Source organism: Jaculus jaculus, chromosome 1 (assembly GCF_020740685.1).
Source record: "Jaculus jaculus isolate mJacJac1 chromosome 1, mJacJac1.mat.Y.cur, whole genome shotgun sequence".
Lineage (NCBI taxonomy): Eukaryota > Metazoa > Chordata > Mammalia > Rodentia > Dipodidae > Jaculus > Jaculus jaculus.
In genome coordinates this window covers 160,990,335-161,011,509 of record NC_059102.1, presented here as the reverse complement: position 1 = coordinate 161,011,509, position 21,175 = coordinate 160,990,335, and the positions used below count along the sequence as shown (strand labels likewise).

Genomic DNA, 21,175 nt, shown 5'->3' with positions numbered 1-21,175 from the left:
ATTTTGAAAACCCTGCTGCCAACATTATGGCAAAAGAAAGGAAATAAAGTTAGAATGGAAAAGAAAGAAGACACAAGGGAATAAATCTTAGAAATAGAAGTTCGGAAGAGGAGGGAGGTCAGCCCACAGGTTCACCTGCTGGCACAGTTTGTGACAATAAGCCAGCAAGGGAGAAAGAAAAAGAAAAAGACATAAACAAGCCCACCTGATCAGACAAGTGATCATGTCAAGTACCTCAAAGATTAAGTAGCAGGTAATGTTTTATGAATGTCCTGGGAAGGAACTGACTGGGGCTGGATATTAGAGACACCTCTCTAACAAGGGGACAGAGAAACTGGGACCTGGCCAGGAAGAAAAGAGGTGGCTATACCCAGAATGGTGAAGTTAGCAATCACCAAGGACCTGAGAAAACAAGCTTGGTGCACTGAAGAAAGCTAGACAGCCTGGAGTTGCAGGGCAAGGAGCCAGGTGTGAGGTAAGGCGCTGGCCTCCTCCTCCCTCAGGCCATGAGCAGGTTTGAAAGGATGGGATAAGGAAAGATATCTCTGTAGAGGACAATAAGAAGGACTGGCAGGTGGTACCCATCTGACTATACAGAGGCTGAGGAGAAGCAGTGCCTCAGACTAGGGTGGGGGCCATAGGGGGTCCTGCTGGGTAAGGGAGACGAGCAGGATACAACAGGCAGGATTCATTCACTAAGAGGCCCACTGAGTTAAGGAAAGGAAGAAACCTGCACAGGTGGATGGGACCAACTTTTCCTACCATAGGAACACAAGAGAGATACAGGCAAAGCCAGGAATGAATATGGCTCACAGATAAGGGAAGATCAAGAGAGGAAAAATCTGGCATCATGCCAATGCCTGAAGACAGGCAAGGAATGTTCTGAAGAAAAGGGCTATGCCTAAACCCTTGGGCCCACCAACATGCAGAGTCTAGGATGAAGAGCCAATAAGGAGACAGGACCATCCTAGAGTCAGGAGGAATGTTGGGAGCACAGCACGAATCTCTAGATAGAAGGAGGAGCTCTAGGGAGGTACTGTGGGAGTGCGTGTTAGCCAAGAGCTCTGAGAGGTAGAATAAGACAGTGCTAAGGAAGTCCCTGCATGTGGTCCTGGTAGTGTACACCCACCAATTCAATGTGGGGCCTTGCTGGCCTCCTGGTGCTTCTAAAATAACTTGTGTCTTGTCCCTATTTTAGACATCTCACTTCATTTAGAGGAGATTTCAAAACCCCCAGTGGACACCTAAAATCATGGACAGTACCCAATCCTACACAACTACGGCTTTTCCCTTTCTTTTTCTCTTTTGGAGACAGGATCTCATGTAGCACAATCTAGCCTCAATCTCCATATGCAGCCAAGTCTTGAACTACTGACCCTCCTGCTTTTGCCTCCCAAGTGTTAGGATTACAGTTGTGCTACCAAATCTGGCTGCAACTATGGTTTTCTACATATGATTTTTTTTCTTAAGAATACAAGAATATTCTTTTGTCTTGAAGAAAGCAGTTTATGACTTCCCTCTGGCATATGTGAATTGCCAAGATCACTTCTCTTGTGTTTGGGGCCACTGAAGTAACACACAGGTTACTTGGCACAAGCACCATGATGTCAGGGCTGCTGCTGAGACACTACTGACCAATCAGCAATCAGGCAAGCAAACATAGCATGGATATTCAGGACAAAGGGGTGGTTCTCACTTGGGGTAGGTGGAAGTGAGATGGTGCTACCCAGAACAGTATACAACCTGAAACTTATGACTTGCTTATTTCTAGAATTTTCCATTTAATATTTGTTGCAGAATGACTGGCCATAGGTAAGTGAAACAGAGTTGACTACAATGCGGAGAACTGAGCCAATACCTCATTGACCGTGAGGTGAAGGTTCATATCACCAGCACCAAACTGATCTAGCATGCTTCTGGCGTGGCCCACTGAGGAGGCAGCTCTCCTGCAGGGTCCTGCCTCTGGACTACAGCCTGGATTTAATCAAAGGCCCAAAACTAACCCTTCAAACATGTCAAAGGGCATGTGAAACAAGAACTCCATGGCAAGTCCAGATGAAGAGAGGCCAAAGAGATAACTAAATGCTTGTGGGAACCAGACTGGACCCTGGACTTCTGCTGCCAACAAGGACATTAAGTGACAACTGACAAAGTTTAAACAGTCTAAAATTAAACAGTGCTGTATTGATGCTCATTTCCTGATCTTCTTTATTGGACTGTGGATATGTGACAGAATACCCTCCTGTGGTGGTTTGATTCAGGTATCCCCCATAAACTCATGTATTCTGAATACTTAGGTCCCCAGCTAGTGGCAATTTAGGAATTAAAGCCTCTTAGAGGCAGTTTATTGTTGGGGACAGGCTTATGGGTATTACAACAGGCTTCCTCTTGCAAGTATTTGGCACATTCTCCTGTTGCTATTGTCCACCTGATGTTGGTCAAGAGGTGATGTCCACCCTCTGCTCATGCCATCATTTTTCCCTCCCATCACGGAGCTTTCCCTCAAGTCTATAAACCAAAATAAACCCTTTCCTCCCACATGCTGCTCTTGGTTGAATTCTTTCTGTCAGCAATGCGAAGCTGACTTCAACATTTCCTTAGGAGAAAATATTGGCACACCTGGGGCATTAGAAGCACTCAAATGGTTTAGAATGAAATCCTAGTATTTGTGGGATTTGGGGAAGGGATATTTGCAACTCTCCACTAATTGTGAAGTTACTTCAAATGACAAGTGAAACCTGTTGCACAACCTGTTGGAAGAGTACAGCCCCACATCCCCACAAAGGAGTGTGCAGCTATCTGCCAGGAGCGCAGGGCACACCCACAGTGCACTCTCCCTGCTCAGGGTGGAGTGTGAGTCAGAGCCAGGTGTATCCCACTTGCAGATCTGAGCAACCTCTCAGTCCTGAGCTCCACTGGGCAGATGACTGGAAGCTGCCGACTATGAGGGGCACCGTTTCCTCCTTGGAAACAGGCGGCGCTGGCTGTCTAAGACACACTCCACAGAGTAGGCATGGACACATATCTCACCTCCATCCTGGACACAGAATGCCTGATCCTAGACTACTTCACACGTAAGTCAGGAAGTCATAAGGGCTCCTTTGGGACAAGCACAGCAACACAACAGTCAACACTGAAGTTTCCCCTCACCACACTGAAGTATGGAAAATACAAAGTGCTGCTTTTGCCTATAAAGTGGCAACAGAATCATAAAGGATATTTGACATTGTAAAGGGACTTACCACTGGTAAGGCCCATAGGGTCAGAGTGGCAGGCCTTTTCTGGTTACCAGGGCTACACTGGAAGCTCTTTGCAAATCTATCTCAAGCCTTTAAACCAGGCCTGGTGAGGCACTCCTATAAACACAGCACTCCAAAGGCCAAGGCAGAAAGATTGAGAGTTCAAGACCAGCCCAGGTTACACTAGTCCTGGCTGACCTGGAATTTACTATGTAGTCTCAGGATGCCCTTGAACTCACGACAGTCCTCCTACCTCTGCCTCTCAAGTGCTGGGATTAAAGGTGTGCACCACTACGTGTGGCTTTTTTTTTTTTTTTTTTTGTATTTTATGTATTTGCAAGCAGAGAGCGGTAAATAGAGAAGAGACACACAGAAAGAATAGGCATGCCAGGACCACCAGTCACTGCAAATCAACTCCAGATACACATGCCACTGTACATCTGGCTTTACATGGGTGCTGGGGAATCAAACTTGGGTAGTTGGGCTTCGCAGGCAAGCACCTTAGCAGCTGAGCCACCTCTTTAGCCCTTGTTTTTTGTGTGCATGTATGTGTGTGACATGTGTGGTGTGTACACTAATGTGCACATGCTGTGTGTACCTGTGCAGAGGACAGGGGAGAATGCCCATGTCCTCCTATATAGCTCACCCACATGTTTCCTTGAGATGAAGTCTCTCACTCAACCTACAGCTTCCTTCAATATTTGATTTTATTTACTCATTTGTGTGTGCGAAGGTCACAAGACAACCTTGAGGTGTCTGTGTGTGAGACAGAGTCTCTTGCCACTGCACACAACTGCCAGACTGCACACAAATAATTATCAGACTAGTTGGCCCATGAGCTTCAGATTCTCCTGGCTCCTCCTCCCTTGTCATAAGGACACTGGGATCACAGATGCATTTGCCACTTTGCATCTGGCTTATGCAGGTGTTAGGGAACTGAACGAGGGTTGGAAGGTTTTGCAAGCAAGCATCTTTAACCACTGAGTCATACATCACCTTAACCCCACTATATTTGCTTTTTTTTTTTTTTTTTTTCTTTTTTGGTCAGATTTGTTGACCAGTAAGCCCCAGCAATTTATGGGTCTCCAGCCCATGGCCACATCCAACTTTTTATATGGATGCTAGGGACTGAACTAGGGTGAATCAAGCTTTCTCAGGCCCTCTTGCAAACACTCCTACTCACTGAGATACCTTCTCAAGCCTTTTTTTTTTTTTGGAAGTAGGGGTCTTGCTCTAGCCCAGGCTGACCTGGAGTTCACCATGTAGTCTTAGGCTCACTTCCAACTCACAGAGATCCTCCTAGCCCTACCTCTACCTCCCAAGTGCTAGGATTAAAGGTGTGTGTCACCATTCCTGGCCTCTTTGGTTTTTTGAGGCTGGGTCAGGACTGGCCTTGAACTTAGTGATTAGCATAGGCTGGCCTTGACATAGCTACAATACTCCTGCAACTGCCTCCATGCCTGCCTTAACAAAAAGCTTCTAAAATATTTTGGCCTCTGTTCCTTGGCTGGGTCATTGCCATTCTAGTAATCCAACTCAAGGAAATATTCTAAAACAGGAACTGAGATGTGTGCATAAAGATGTTCAAAACAACATCATTCCCAGCAATAAAAGTTCCATTGAAGGGTGCTGTACAGACATCACGCAACCATCAACAATAATGCACTGGGATAGGTTTGATGATGCAAGAAGTATTTATGACAGAATGTGAAGCCCTCTTTTGGAAGGAAGCATGACAAGTGACAGGGCCTTGTTACTAGGCTGCCCCTTCATTCCCATGGGCTTGGGTGGAAGCAGTGCTGGCTTTTCCCTCTTTCTTTATGCTCTTTCATATTTTCATATGCAGAAATTTCCATATTTTATCTATTGGAAGTGATTAGAAATTATAATTAGAAAACCAAATGAAGAAACATAAGCCAGATCTGTAATCCCAGCTTTTGGGAGGCTAGGGCAAAAAGAGTATGAGTTCAAAGCCAGCCTGAGCTACATAGCAAGGTGGATGAGGAGGGGGAAGGAGAAGGGGAAGGAAGAAGAAGGGGGAAGAATAGAAAGGGGGAGAGAAAGAGGGGGTTTGCTGGGTAAGGCACCAGCATGAATCACACCAGCACACATATAGAGCCAAGTGAGCCCATGGCACACTTTTACAGAACCCACAAGTATGTAGAACTGTACCTGTCCTGCAGCAGTCACTGCACCAGCCAAGCACCCTGGTCTTCAGCACAGAGAATGCTGGAGAAACCACGGCCAGCTGCTGCTTCACCGAAGGTCACTAGCCCAGAATACAAAGTTCTTTAGCACCAGGCTGCTGGAAGCCTGGGTTGCGGCCAAGGCTGAAATCAGGGGAAGGGGTGCTATTGTCATGGGCCACTGGCTGTCTGGAAGGGCTGGAAGGTGGGGCAGTGAGTCCTACAGAGTAAGCAAGCCACAGAGCAGGGCTTGCTTGCTCCCCTGGCCCTCAAGGATAGGCAGGATGGTTACAGGGGAGGCAGTTAGCGGACAGACTTCTGGGATGGATTTAGGACATGCTGCCACTTGAGACTAAAGGCTTATAAATGTCAACTGGCAGGTAGAGTGGAGCCTGGAAGGGCTGCTAGAGAGGGGCTACATTGCAGAGGATGAGGTTTCCTGCCTTGAAGGTTAGTACCTCATCACAGTCACATAAGGGCCCAGCCGCCAACCTGCCTCTCCCATATCCTGACAGACAATACCTGGCATCAGACAAGGCCTTGCAAACACAAAGACACATTAATACACCACACTGTTCCCACAGCATCTCCATCTGTTTTAGAAAATGGTCAATCCAGCCTTTTATTGAATCCCACTACAATCTCAGGCCCCAAACCAGGGCCTTTCCAAAATCACGATTAGCTTGAAAATCCCTGCCACAGGACAGCCATGGATCCCCTGACAACATCCTAAAGGCAGGGGCCTTGCAGGCTGATATTGCAGCCAGCTGAGGTAGAAGGTTTGCGGGTGTGAGATGGTCCATAGAAAGGAGCTGGCTGGGTGAATCCACTGAATCCTCCAAAACTTTAGCCAGGCTGCAGACCCTGTAGAGACCCACAGCAGAGAAGCAAGAGCCCCTGAAGTAAGGGCAGAGTGCTGAGAAGGTCTCAGATGCCAAGATGCTCGTCAGGCCTCCCAGAAGTCCTGCCTCTGGCTTTAAGGAATCCTCTTGTCACCAGCCCCTCTAAGACCAAACCCTGGAACCCTGGTGCCTCTTTCCTCACAGTGGCACCTGCTCAGAAGGCATTTCCAGATGCAGCCCTTCATACCGTAACTGTTCCAATCCATTTTCTGTCACCTTCATACCAGGCGATGATATGAGCAGAGAGCAGTGGCACCAGGAGTCAGGCTTCTACTCAGCCCACTTTTCATGCCTTGCTTGTGGGGTACTTGGTTGGATGTTTATCATGAAGTCCTCAAGGTAGGCAATTTGAGAATATGCTTCAAAACCTTGAGGGCCTCATTTATCAAAGCTAGCAGGGCTGGGGAAATGGCTCAGCCGCTAAAGGCTTACTTGCAAAATCTGCCAGCCCAGGTTCAATTTCCCAGTACCCATGCAAAACCAGATGCACAAAGTGGCATATGTATCTGGAGTTCGTGTGCAGCAGCAAGAGGCCCTGGTGTGCCCATATACTCTCCCCCATTCTCTCCCCCACCTCTCTCAAAGCCAGCAACTGGCAAAGTCCTTATACTCAGTTACATCAGTGGTCCGAGAACCTGAACTGAGCCCAAACTCTTCTAGAAAGGAGGCTGCAGTCAGGGACAAGGAGCCTTTCTTCCCTACATGGAGAGGTACTCTCAAATCCTATGGGCACAGCAACTGGCCCAGAACATATGCCTCAGGGGATGTCACACTGTCCTTCTTGCTGCTGGTAACATCTATAAGCAAACGTCCTTCCTGCCTGCAGAGACAGGGGAGATGGCAAGAGAAAAGCAAACCACCCCCACCCCAAAGTTCCTTAACCCCACATTCCTCTCCAAGAGAGCTGAAAGCCTGGAGAGGCCCATTTGCTATTTTCTGCACTCTGCTAACCGATCCCTTTTTTTGGCCTCTGAATGTACGTTAGAGACAGGGAAATCAGAAATATGACTGTCACTGGGAATGTGTAAATCACTCTTAAGAGCAAGAATGAGCCACAGTGAAGCAAGAAACATCTGGTGCATCTGTTTCTCCCCTGCTACCTCTTAGGATGCATGGAGGCTTCTCACCTGTTCCAGCTTCAGTTCCTCCCTGATGTTGGATCTAGGAATTCAGCAGTCTCCCTTCAGAGAATCCTTCGGAGAATTCTCCAGAAAGAGTGAAAAATATGGTGTTGGGAAGGTGCATACAACAACAGGATGAAGCAGGGCAAAGGTCCTGACATCACAGGCCACCGGCCTGCTGAGCTGTCCACGTGGCCAGGCTCCACCCAGGACGTGGTCCAGTGCCAGCAGGTGGGAACACTGGTGATCCTAGAGGGGCTCAACTCCTTGGTTGGTATGTTGGTTTCATATGTCCTGATTCATGTGATCCTCAGGATCCACTGTCCCTCTTATAGATACAGAACTGGGCTCTGTGGACTTAAGTAACACACCCAAAATCAGCAGCCAAGACTGAGCCCAACATTTATACCTCCCTCCAGAACAGGAGCACTGACCTGTTAGAGATTAAGGAATCTTCACTTGGATACAGGATTAAGTTATGACTTTTGTCAGAAGCACAGGGTAACAGACACTTGGACACCAGAAATACCAAACCCAGAAAATCCACCTCTAATAAAAACTGCCTGACTTGCCGGGTGTAGTGGCACACGTCTTTAATCCCAGCACTGGGGATAGGAGGACTGTTGTGCGTTTGAGGATGCCCTGAGACTACATAGTGAATTCCAGGTTAGCCTGGGCTAGAGCAAGACTCTACCTTAAAAAACAAAAAACAAAAAAAAAACCAAAAAACAAAACTGCCTGGCTTGAATGAAGCTGGGTCACCAGTAGTGCTGTGTGAGTTCAAGAGGATAGCCAACAGTTCCAGCAGTCATATGTTCCAGATATACTAGGCAGTTTCAATTTGCCCAATAAATCAAGAAACTGTTCCTTCAGGCCAAAACTACATCTCCCTGCCTACCTCTTGAAATCATAAGCAGCACACAATTACACATCAGGCCAGTTCAGGTACAGACAATATAACTATTGTGCCAAGAAGATGTGGTCACCACCACCACCCCCCCCCCACACACACCTTTACCAAGAAGCCTGGCTGAGGATCAGTGACAGGCCCTGGAATGTGTCTTCTGGGATCTGCATTGCTTTGGTCCTAAATTTCTGTTTCTACACAGTGGGTAGAGGCTATGAGGAAGGGAAAGGTGAAGTCCTGCTTGGGGCTTGGTCAGTATGTGGGTCCTAAAAGGCCAACAATCCTGGCTGCCTTGGCTGTCTTAAGGTTTGAAGCCAGCTGAGTGACAAGAAGGAAGTGAGGCTCAGGAAATATGTCTCGGGAACCCACAAACTAACCACCAAGCCCCCATCTCCCTCCTCCCAGCACTAACATTCCGTTCTACCTGACCTAGTCAGTCTGGGTCATTGCCAGCAAATGAGGACTAGGAACCAGAAAGAATCTTGGCAGAGCACTGGACGCTTGCAGCCATGGCCTCTGGTGGATAGGTAGCTCTCCCTAGGTGCCTCCATGCTATCTTAAACATGTCCACTGGGGGCCCTGAGGCTAGTAGCCAGCAGGGACAGGTGAAAAGAGGGCATACCTGGCTTCGGGATAAAGTATTCAAGAGAAGACAGGCTAAAGCTGAGATTTCTGGGCAGTAGGAACAATGGGGGCGGGGAGGGGGATATGGAGGACTATGCTAGTGACACACAAGACAAGTCAGGAGAAAAGACCACCACAGCAGAAAGACACAGTGGCACAAGGGCGCTGGCTGGGGCTCCAGATGACAGGTCTCTGCATCTAAGCAGAGCTGGGCCATGATCACCAGTGCCCACCTGGTCCCACAGTGCACAGAAACCATCTACTCAGAGGCTACAGCTGAAGTGAGGGAGGTCAGAGCAGCTGCTGGTGCACAAAGTACCTCAGAGAAAGGAGGTGAGAACGTGTCATGGAAGTCTGGAGGTGAGTACCAGGAAGAGGACAGGGCACAGCTGGCCTAGAGGTGGCTGCTCCTTCCAGCCTCTTTGAGGACAGAGATAATCAAGGCCAACACTGCCCTCTGGTGCAAGGAACCACCACTGCTGACCTGGTGCCCAGAGCCCCACTTTCAACAGGGAAAGGCCCCCCAGGGGAAGGTTACTCACCCTGCCCTATTTCTCCATAATATTTATGAGTCATAACGGGAATGCATTCGTGAACACCCCATGTCCTCAGCTGGCTCTGATAACTCCACTGCGGCAGCCATCATCCTTCAGCCAGTTCCACTATTCTCATGACACCACTGAGCTCTCACTTAAAGGCTCTCCATGAGGATGTATCAGTGTCCTTCACAAGGACATTGTTATCTCTATTGGTTGACCAGTCCTTCTCCCTTATTGGACACTGTGAGTGCCTCAGGGACAGAATCCTTGGACTTTTTGTCTCCTTAATGTTTTTTACAGTGCCTGATACCAAAATTAAATAAATGGGGATGAGATGAAGAATGAATGAATAAGCAGGGCATAGTAGTGCATGCCTTTAATCCCAGCACAGGAGAGGCCAAGGTAGGAGAATTGCTGTGAGTTCGAGGCCAGTCTGAGACTACACAGTGAATTCCAAGGGAGGCCAAGGTAGGAGAATTGCTGTGAGTTCGAGGCCAGTCTGAGACTACACAGTGAATTCCAGGTCAGCCTGGGCTAGAGCAAAACCCTACCCTAAAAAAAAAAAATGAATGGATAAATATTCCAGGTCACACATTAATATGCAGAATAGTATGAGGCTATTAAGATTAATACAGAAATAGGATGGAGCACTTAGCAAAATTAGTAAGGCATGGCCCTTCCTGGAAGCAGTACACACAAGTGTCCCTTCCATATAGATCAGAGCCCAAAGTGCTGTTGACAGGACATAAGAAAGGTCAAAAGGGCAGGAGCAGTAGAGAATACGTGGCAGACTGAATGTTTATCTCTTCCCAAAATTCACATGTTGAAACCTTGACCTTGGACTTCTCAGTCTCCCCCCACCGCCCCCGCCACACACACGTCTATGTCAGTGTGTTAAAGTGGCCCAAATGGACTCAGACATAGCCCAAGGGTAGAAACCAGGAGTTTCAGGGCTGAGTGAAGTTGTTAAGGGCTCTAAAATCTTAATCCTAAACATGACTGGATTATGTCTACGGGGAGGCAGATGCCAGACACAGCAGGAAATTTCCTGACCACCTCCCTGCCATCTTATCCAGGCTAGAGAGTCAAGAAGGCCTGCACCCCCACTTGTACACTCCTCCCCCTTGGTCTAAGATGGAAGCCAACAGGTCTAACTGGATGAGAGTGGGACTCTTGGAAGCCTTTGGGACTTTGGACCCACTTCAGGACAGGTGGGTTTTACTCAGTGTTAAAGGTTGGATTGTGTCCTTTCAAAAATATGGGCTGGGGGGCTGGAGATATGGCTTGGCAGTTAACGTACTAGTCTGCAAAGCCAAATGACCCAGGTTCAATTCCCCAGGACCCATGTAAGCCAGATGTACAAGGTGGCGCATGCGTCTGGAGTTAGGGAAAAAAATATATGTATGGGCTAGGGATACAGCTCAGTTGGTGTAGTGCTTACTTAGTGTGCACAAAGCTCTTGATTTAAACCCCCTCCCCCCAGTGCTGCCTAAAACAGGAATGGAGGCAGGCCTTAGCTACAGAGCAAGGTTTGAAGCCAGACTGGCTATAAAAGAACCTGCCTCCACCAAAAAAAAATATAAATATAAATATAAATATATATATATATATATATATACACATACATACATACATACATATACACACACACACACACATACATACATATACACACGTATGTATGTTGAAGTCCTAGCCTTAATCCCTACTTTAAAATATAAATATTTATTTATTTGAGAGAGAATGGGCATGCCAGGGGCTTCAGCCACTGCAAACAAACTCCAGATGCATGTGCTATCCTGTGCATCTGGCTTATGTGGTTACTGGAGAATAGAATCCGAATCCTTAGGCTTTGCAAGCAAGTGCCTTAACCACTAAGCCATCTCACCATCCCCGTCAGTTCCTTCTTTACCAAGGTACTCAAGTGAAATGAATTCACTGGGGTGAGCCCTAACCCAATATGCTTCTTGACCTTATAAAAGGAAGACATTTGGAAACATGACAGACACACAGATGATGATTTGCAGGTATAGTGGCCATGTAACTGGAATGATAAAATTTACAAGCCTAGGAAGCCAAAGGTCATTGGCAAACACAAGAAACTGGAAGAAGCCAGGGAAAATCTCCTCAAATTTCTGAAGGACATGGCTCTGTGGATACCATAATTATGGACTTCTGGCTACCAAATATGAAAGGCAAAACTCAGTTGCTTTAAGCTTCTCAGTGTTGGTCCTTTGTTATGGTAGCCCTGGAAAATGAACCGGCAGATTTCCCAGACAGCCAGACATACACAAATCCTTATACCAGGCCTAGGGACATGACCTGATGGCACAAACGTGTCCTTCTCTCATCTGCTCATCCTGCTGCAGGCCACTGCAGTGGTTTTAAAGCATGTTGCTATTTAGGACTACTCTCAGCTGGGGAAGGTGAGTGGGTGGCAGTGAAGAAGACGTGAGCAGTGACTCGGTGGCATGCGCGGCTGCTCAGAGAGCAACTGAACAAGGCACAGGGCCCTCAGAAAGAGGAGGAAGAGGAGGAGGAGTGTTTGAGGAAGGAGGCCAGGCAAAGGAGGGGAGTTGGGAAGGAGGCTCAGCTGTGGGGACAGAAAGAGTCTGGCCAGGGTATTGGTGTGGCAGAGAGCAAAAGCACTCAAGAGAAGCCCAAGGACAGATAGACGCTGACCTCTAAAGCTCGCATGCTGGGCAGGAAGCGTGGGCTGCACCTCAATCTCAGGGTGATCACAGGGGAGAAACAGATGTGCTACTGGCAGGGAGATCACTCTGAAGGCACAAGGAAGTTGGATTTGAGAAGGAAAGACTGGAGGTGGGAGGTAAGTCAGGAAGATGTTCTAGTGCCAGAGGGAGATAATGAGGACCCAGCTTGAGCTGGGGGTGAGTGGCGGGAACAGAGGAGGTGACTGGACAGGAAATGCAAGGCAAAACCAACAGTGCCTATTAGATGGGAGACAAAGAGGCAGCAGGGAAGAACTCTGTGTTACAACAAGGATGGTGATACCAAATCAAAGACTAAGAAGAAGATGGAGACAGAAGCCAGCGGGCTCAACAAGAAACCCAGAGAGTTGGAGTTAACTGCCAGATTCCAGCTAGAAAGGGCAAAAAGACAGCTGCCTGTGAGCCTCACATCCAGGGAGAGCTGTGAAATGGAAACACCCTGATAGGGACACAACATAAAGAGGACAGTCAGGGCTCAGCCCGGGGTCTATCATGAAACACAAGGCCCTGAGGAAGATGAACAGTTGTGAGGCAGCAGAGCTCTGCAAAACTAGAAATTTGGCCAACAGATTCTGTGACACAAGGCTCCCTGGAGATCTGAGCAGTCAGCCTTAGGGGAGACAGGGAAAGGGGAAGGCCTTTTGTTTTTAATTGTTTAACATTTTATTTATTTATTTATTTATTAGATACAGAAGGACAGAGGAGAGAGAATGGGCACACCAGGGCCTCTAGCCACTGCAAATGAACTCCAGATGCATGTTGCCACGATATGCATCTGGCTAACATGGGACCTGGAGAACTGAACCTGGATCCTTAGGCTTTGCAGGCAAGTGCCTTAACTGCTAAACCATCTCTCCAGCTCTGCGACAGTCTTTAATCCCACTAAAATACCAGTTAGGGATTTCCTAAATTTTTTCCCCTTTTCTCATTTTTTTTGGGACAGGGTCTCACTCTAGTCCAGGATGCTGGTCTGGAACTCACTATTTAGGTGAGACTGGCCTCCAACAACAGACAACTGAGGCAACACTCTGAAGATGGGTAACATATGGACATATGGTTATGACCAAGGGGGTGGAGAACAAACACAGAGGGAAGAACAGGAGGTAAAGTCAAACCTCTGGGAAGCTCAGAATTTTATGTTGGTGCCTCAGAAATTCAAACAAAGGGTAGGGTTGCAAAAAGGGTAAAGTTTGACGGAACTGAATCCTCCCATATATCTTTTCTCAACACAGCCTGGTGATTGCCTAGTCCCCAGTGCAATGAAAATAATAGCAAATTGTCTTTGATATGCCTGTGGTTCTGAGCGCCCTGTGCACTTGCTCACTGACTCTCCACAGCAACCTTTGTGAGAGTCACCTGCTGCTCCTAGGTCTACCGTGGTGGAAACAGACACTCTGGCAACATAGGTTGAGCTGCAGGCCCTAGCCTTGTTGCCAGGATGCATTAAGGCCAGGATGCATATCCCAGTCATGAGAATCCACAGCCCTGCCCAGCTGCCATGCATCAGCCCTGTCCGAGGACAGACTAGGTCCCTGGAGAGTGTGCAGAGCCAGACACCAAAGAATGAGATACAGACTGCAACCCCTCAGCTACACAGACCATATACCAGGTTCACCCCAAGCAACAAACCAAAACATTTCTCCTGGATCTTCCATGCCCTCCAAAGGCCTATCGGTTAAAGGCTGACCCACAGAGTAGCACTATGAAGAAGCAGTGGAGTCTTTAGAAGTAAGGTCTAGTGGTCATTGGGAGGTGTTTTTCTTTTTCTTTTTTTTAAATTTTTATTTATTTGTTTGAGAGTGACAGAGAGGAGAGAAAGAGGCAGTTAGAGAGAGAGAGAGAGAGAGAGAGAGAGAGAGAATGGGCGTGCCAGGGCCTCCAGCCACTGCAAACGAACTCCAGACACGTGCACCCCCTTGTGCATCTGGCTAACGTGGGTCCTGGAGAATCGAGCCTCGAACCAGGGTCCTTAGGCTTCATGGGCAAGCACTTAACCACTAAGCCATCTCTACAGCCCGGGAGGTGTTTTTCAAGAGCATTATGGGATTGGTCTCCCTGTTTCCCTTTCTGGCCATAAGGTAAACAGTTTAGGGCTGAGGAAATAAATGGCTTAGTAGTTAAAGGCACTTGTTTTCAAAGCCTACTGACCCAGGTTCAATTCCCTAGTACCCATATAAAGTTAAACACATATATACACAGAGACCCATACAAATAAATAATTTTTTTAAAAAAAGGTAAATCAGTTTGCTCTGCCTCATGCTCCCACCATGATGTGCTGCCTTACAACAGGCCCAAAAGAAACAGAGCTGACCAACAATGAACTAAAACTTCTGAAACTGTGACCTAAGATAAACCCCTCCCTCCCTCTCTCTCTTTTCCAAGGTAGGGTCTTGCTCTAGCCCAGGCTGACCTGGAATTCACTATGTAGTCTCAGGGTAGCACTGAACTCATGGTGATCCTCCTACCTCTGCCTCCTAAGTGCTGGGATTAAAGGCATGCGCCACCATGCTGTCTGATAAATCTCTTCTCATTGCAAGTTCATTATCTCAAGGTTTGTTATAGTGACAGAAAGCTGAGTAACACATAAACAAAAGAGCCAGGACAGAAGTCCTGTAGCTGCAGACTTTTTGTCTACTCACAATCTCTTCTCCAAGGGAGAGAACCACTTGCCATACCTACAATTTCTCCAAACTCCAACCTGCTCATGCTGCCCACTGGGCTTTGGGATTATAATCTTTCATAAGAATAATCAGCCAAACACCACCACATATTTGAATAAATCACCAAAACAAACTGGAATTTTTTTAAATTTGGAGATCCTGAAGAGAAAAATAATACAAAGAGCAGACACTGAGAAACACTATAATTAATCTCCATGGAGAAACAAGAAAAGCTACTGCATACATTAAGAGGCGGTAGTTATTTAAAAAAAAAAAAAAGCAACAAGAGAGAGTTCTAGGAAATTAAAAATAGAGTTGCAGAAATTTTTAAATGTAACAAATAGAAGAATTACAAGACATGGGCTAGAGGGATGGCTTAGCAGTTAAGGCATTTGCCTGCAAAGCCAAAGGACCCAGGTTTGATTCCCCAGGGTCCACGTTAGCCAGATGCACTAGGGGTCGCACACATCTGAAGTTGGTTTGCAGTGGCTGGAGGCCCTGGTGCACCCATTCTCTCCCTCCCTCTCTCTTTCTCTGTCGAATAAATAAAGAAATAAAACAAGACATTTAAGATATCACCCATAAAGGCTAACATATAGAAGACAGGAGAAAATAAGACTTATCCAGTGATTCTAATATCCAGCTACCTGGGAATACCAGAGTGGGAGAAAACCAAGGGGAACTGTCCACAGTGGTGTTCATGAACTGAATGACACCCATTTCATGTGGTGTTGAAAAGACTCTGACGGTATGCTGCTGAAAGTACCACCTGAAAGAAGCTTCCTGTAGTCCTTTCCTATGGTGATGGTGACAAATTACCACAAACTTGGTGACTTCAGACAATAGAAATGTATACTTTCAGTTAGGGAGGCTGGAAAATCAGCATCAGCTTCAGCAGGCTGAAATTCCAGCATGGGCAGGGCTGTGCTCCCTCAGGAGGCCCTGGGGAGAACCCATTTCTTGTTTCTGTAGCTTCTGGTGGCAGCTAATACTCCTTATGGCTTGGGGCCACATTGCTTCAATGTCTGCCTCTGCCTCCACATCACCTTTTCACTGTGATTGTTTTTCTGGATAACCCTGGATAACTGTCCCATGACAAGATCCTTAGTCACATATGGTGAGGCCCATTTTCTTTTAAGGTAACATTGAGATCAGGACTTCATTTCTCTGGGGGATAGCTCAACCTCTTACACCTCTAAGCAGGGAAAGAAGGGTCATATACAACAGACTTCAAAAGGGACACGACTGAAGCCAGAGGCTCCTGGAGCAGTGTCTTCAAACTTCTGAGGGAATTACTTCCTACCCTGGAATTCTCTACCCAGTCAGGCCATCATGTCAACAGTAGCGGAGCACGGGCTGACACAGCTCCACACTGCCGCCTGCAGCTACTTAGCAGTTCTCTTCAGAGCCCTCGACTCCTCTGGTGAAGCTGAGATTTTTTTGTTTTTTGTTTTTTTCGTGGTAGGGTCTCGCCCTAGCTCAGGCTGACCTGGAATTCACTATGGAGTCTCAGGCTGGCCTTGAACTCACGACGATCCTCCTACCTCTGCTTCCCGAGTTCCGGGATTAAAGGTGTGTGCCACCATGCCCACTCCAGAAGGTGAGAATTTTGACTTTGCCACAGAAAAAAATTTCAGGATGAGTCAGTATGAAACAGAGTTAGGGTTTAATAAAGATTTTTTTTTAAACACAGGTAACAGATTTAAACACATGATTAATAGAGATGCATTTAGGGAAAGGACCAGAAACAACCACGTGTGGGTGTAGGTATCTCAAAAAAGTTGTGCTTTTAAAGTATCTTAGCAGTAGTCATTTATACGATTTGAGGGGCTCCTGAAATGACCTTGTCAGTTTCTAAGAATCTTTTATTTTCTCCCTCTGTTTTGGTAAATGAGATCAAAGGACCATGAATAGAATTACCATCTGATAAGGCAAAAACATGGGCCACAAGGGTTGCAAAAAGGAGTCAAGATATGTCTTTGACTATAAATGGAGTTTATAGCCTTGTTCATGAGATTCCATAAAATACAAAGTTTATAGCTGGGAAAAGAAGAAGGCCATATTTGCTCATATATGCTTAGGCCTTAAGCATGGTTTATTGCTTTTTTAACTTTCCTTTTTGAAGTATTTCTATTGGAATTTTTGAGCTGCTAGAATCAGATTCCCTTTCCAGGTCCCCTGAATTTCCTGTCTTTTTATCCTGCTTTAATCAATCAATGTCTGTAAAATATAGATCATTTCAGCTATGCCCTGCCTTAGCAGGTTTCTCTTCCATGTCTTGATGCCTAGGGAACTCAGGATGGGCACCAACAAAACAAAGGAGCAAATAAACCAAGGATGAGGAAGACACAGTCCAAGGCCCTGGCAGCCAGCAGAGGGGGCAAAGGGAAGGACCAAGTTGAGCAGAGGGAAGCCCCACGTTGCTGCCCAGCAGGCCTGCAGAGCCAACTGCAGACTTACAAGGTAACAGATTCCTGAAGCTCCCAGGGGAGAGGTGGCAGTTAACAACAAAGAAGCAGACTAGCTAACTTGGGGGAGGTGGGGGATGGATGAAGGAATGAGCAGACACCAGCTCTGGAAGATGAGAAGTTAGACAAGAAAATGCCATGATAGTATATGTTCTCTTTATTCAGATGTGACTGCCTGATTTGAATAATTTAAAACCTGGAAATATATATGTATAACCATGCTGGGAGGCCAGAGGGAGGGGGTATGTGTCTGGGCTTGGAGGAGGATAAAAAAATGAACTAAATCTCAACGAAAACAGCAAATCAATCAACAGGATGGAATGAGACTGGGAGTGGGAACAAGAGGGAAGGGCTGACCCAGAAGTCAGCCCGGGAGAGGATGGCAGGCTAGCACAATCTGACATTAGGAGAGAACAACTCCATAAGCACTACAGTTTACCTATGGCTCTTCCAAGTCCCACTCCCACTGCTCCTTTCTCTCCCTGGGCTGCCACAAGCTGAATTGCTGGCTGTAGTTCCCTTGATTGACTCGACATGTACACCCTTCACCGTGAATATGGGTTTTAATTTTTGTCATCAATGATATAGTCATTATTTAACCTGCTTTTTAATTTACTTAGTTGAGAGCAACAGAGAGAGAGAGAGAGAGGGAGAGAAAGAGAGAATGGGCGCGCCAGGGCCTCCAGCCACTGCAAACAAACTCCAGATGCGTGCGCCCTCTGTTGCATCTGGCTAAAGTGGGTCCTGGGGAATGGAGCCTTGAACCGGGGTCCTTAGGCTTCGCAGGCAAGCACTTAACTGCTAAGCCATCTCTCCAGCCCTTAACTTGCTTTTTGTTAACCCAATATAGTATTTTAAATTTTTTTAATTTTTTAAAATTTATTTGACAGAAAGGCAGAGAGAATGGGCATACAGCTCTAGCCACTGAAAATGAACTCTTAGACACATGTGCTATCTTGTGCATCCGGTTTATGTTGGTCCTGGGGAATCAAACCTTGGTCCTTTGCAGGCACATGCCTTAATAGCTAAGCCATCTCTCCAGCCCCCAATATAGTATTTTAAATTATCTACACTGGTGCACATAGATTTATGTTTTTTCTTTTTAAAATTGTCACTTATTGCTTATAAATTTCTCTGTCTATGGTGTTAACAGTTTGGTAGCAGCTTGAATGAACAAAGATTATTTTCAATTTTTTTAGCTATAAAGAACTACACTGATGAAATCATAATTGAGGTTGGACAATAGGTACATAAAATTTATTATACTAATTGTCTGATTTGTGTATGACTGATAAGTCATAATAAAAATTCAACGAAAATGTTAAATTTTGAACTAGAGAGATGGCTTAACAGTTAAGGCACTTGCCTGCAAAGACTAAGGACCCATGTTCAACTCTCCAGATCCCATGTAATCCAGACATACAAGGGTGAGGCAAGCACAAGGTCGCACATGCCCACTAGGCTGCACAAGCGTCCAGAGTTTCATTACAGCAGCTGAGGCCCTAGTGTGCCAATTCTCTCTCTAAAAGAAATATAAAAAAAAAAAAAAAAAACAGGGCTGGAGAGATGGCTTAGTGGTTAAGCGCTTGCCTGTGAAGCCTAAGGACCCCAGTTTGAGGCTTGATTCTCCAGGACCCACATTAGCCAGATGCACAAGGGGGTGCACGTGTCTGGAGTTCGTTTGCAGTGGCTGGAAGCCCTGGCGCACCCCTCCCTCCCGCCTCTTTCTCTGTCACTCTCAAATAAATAAAGAACAACAACAACCAAAAAAACTAAGTAAAATATTTTTTAAAAGCCAGGCATTGGTGGCACACACCTTTAATCCCAGTACTTGAGAGGCAGTGGTAGGAGGATCGCTGTGAGTTTGAGGCCAACCTGAGACTCCATAGTGAATTCCAGGACAGCCTGAGCTATAGTGAGACCCTACCTCAAAAAAAACAAACAAACAAAAAAAAGAATTTAAAAAAAATGGTAAATATTGCACCTGTAACCATAGAATTTAGGTGGTGACAGGAAGATAAGGAGTTCAAAATTATCCTTAGTTACATAACCAGTTTGAGGCCAAATCAAAAAGGAAAAACTAGGGCTAGAGAAATGGTTTAGTAGTTAAGGCACTTGCCTACAAAGCCAAAGGGCACAGGTTCGATTCCCCAGGACCCACGTAAGCCAGATACACAAGGTGGCACATGCATCTGGAATTCGTGCAGTGGCTGAATGCCCTGGTATGCCCACTCTTTCTTCCCCCCCTTTCTCCCTCTCCAATAAATAAATAAAAATATTTTTTTAACAAAAGCAAAAACTAGGGACTGGAGAGATGGGTTAGCAGTTAAGACATTTGCCTGCAAAGCCAAAGGACCTTGGTTCAATTCCCCAGGACCCATGTAAGCCACATGCACAAGGAGGCACATGCATCTGGAGTTCGTTTGCAGTGGCTGGAAGCCCTGGTGTGCCCGTTCTCTCTCTCCCTCTCTCTTCCTCTTTCTCTCTTTTCCTTTCTTCCTCTGTCTCTCTCTCAAATAAACAAATAAATAAATAATGCTTTTTAATTAAAAAAGGAAAAACTAAAAGAAAATAAATAAATAGTTAAAAATAAATGACCTAGATCCTGTATTAAAGGCATGGTGGTGCACGCCTTTAATCCCAGCAATCGGGAGGCAGAGGTAGGAGGATCACCATGAGTTCAAGGCCACCCTGAGACTACATAGTGAATCCAGGTCAGCCTGGGCTAGAGTGAGACCCTATGTTAAAAAATTTTTAGCTGGGCATGGTGGTGCACACCTTTAATCCCAGTACTCAAGAAGCAGAGATAGGAGGATTGCCACGAATTCATGGCCACCCTGAGACAATATAGTGAATTCTAGGTCAGCCTGACCTAGAGTGAGACCCTACCTTCAAAAACAAAAACAAAAACAAAAACAAACAAACAAAAAAGATGTATATAAGAATTTCTCTAGGATACAAACCTACAACTGGAATGGATCACTCAGACAATGAATACATTTTTTTTTGTTTTGTTTTTATTTTAGAGAGAAATAGAGGGAGAGGGAGAGAGAGAATTGGCGCACCATGGCCTCAGCCACTGCAATCAAACTCCAGATGTTTTCACCACCTAGTGGGCATGTGTGACCTTGTTCTTGCCTCACCTTTGTGTGCCTGGTTTACATGGGTTCCACAGAGTCAAACCTGGGTCCTTAGTCTTTGCAGGCAAGCACCTTAACTGCTAAGCCATCTCTCCAGCCCAACAAATACATTTTTAATTCATATGTGTGTATGATGACAGTGTGCCTCTGCACACATGTGGAGGTCAGAGGACAAGTGGTCAGAGGACAACTTTGGAGTGTTGGTCCTCTCCTTCAAGATGGGTCTCTCTTGTTGTTTTATCACTAGGAAGGCCAGACTACCTGGCCTGTGAGCTTCAGGGTTCTCCTGACTCCACCTCCTAATGCCAACCTATAGGTGCTTTGGGATTACAGACACACATACCACTTTTGCATCTAGCTTTACCTGGGTTCTAGGATCCAAACTCCAGTTGGCAGGCCTGTAGAGCAATTGCCTTACCCACTGAGCCATCTCCCTAGCCCCCACTAGGTACATTTTAATATCAAAATTGCAAATATGTCTACAAAATAATTGTCCCAACGATTTTCAAAGCCACCAAAGTACACCAAGATTTCTACTTCCCCCTATCATTATTGACTCCTATAATCAGATCTTGATTTTTATCAATCTTGTAGGTATAAGATAGTATAAGGTTTTGGGTATGTTTGTGTGTTTCCTAAGTAAGGTTTTTAGGCCAG

The 21,175-nt window shown here is 46.1% G+C and overlaps 1 protein-coding gene across 5 annotated transcripts in view; it reads right to left on the bottom strand.

Moving 5' to 3' along the window:
• Pc (pyruvate carboxylase) overlaps positions 1 to 21,175 on the bottom strand; it is a 147,820-nt gene that overhangs the window by 25,190 nt on the left and 101,455 nt on the right. Inside the window, exon 1 of one of the 5 annotated variants that reach the window (XM_045147345.1) lies at positions 7,455 to 7,718. The exons of 3 other annotated variants lie outside the window; for them this stretch is intronic. The gene's annotated coding sequence lies outside the window, so the exon portion shown is untranslated. Of the gene's footprint in view, positions 1 to 5,411; positions 5,431 to 7,454; positions 7,719 to 21,175 lie in introns of those variants that run through there. One more of the 5 variants, XM_045147355.1, reaches the window with a different exon arrangement.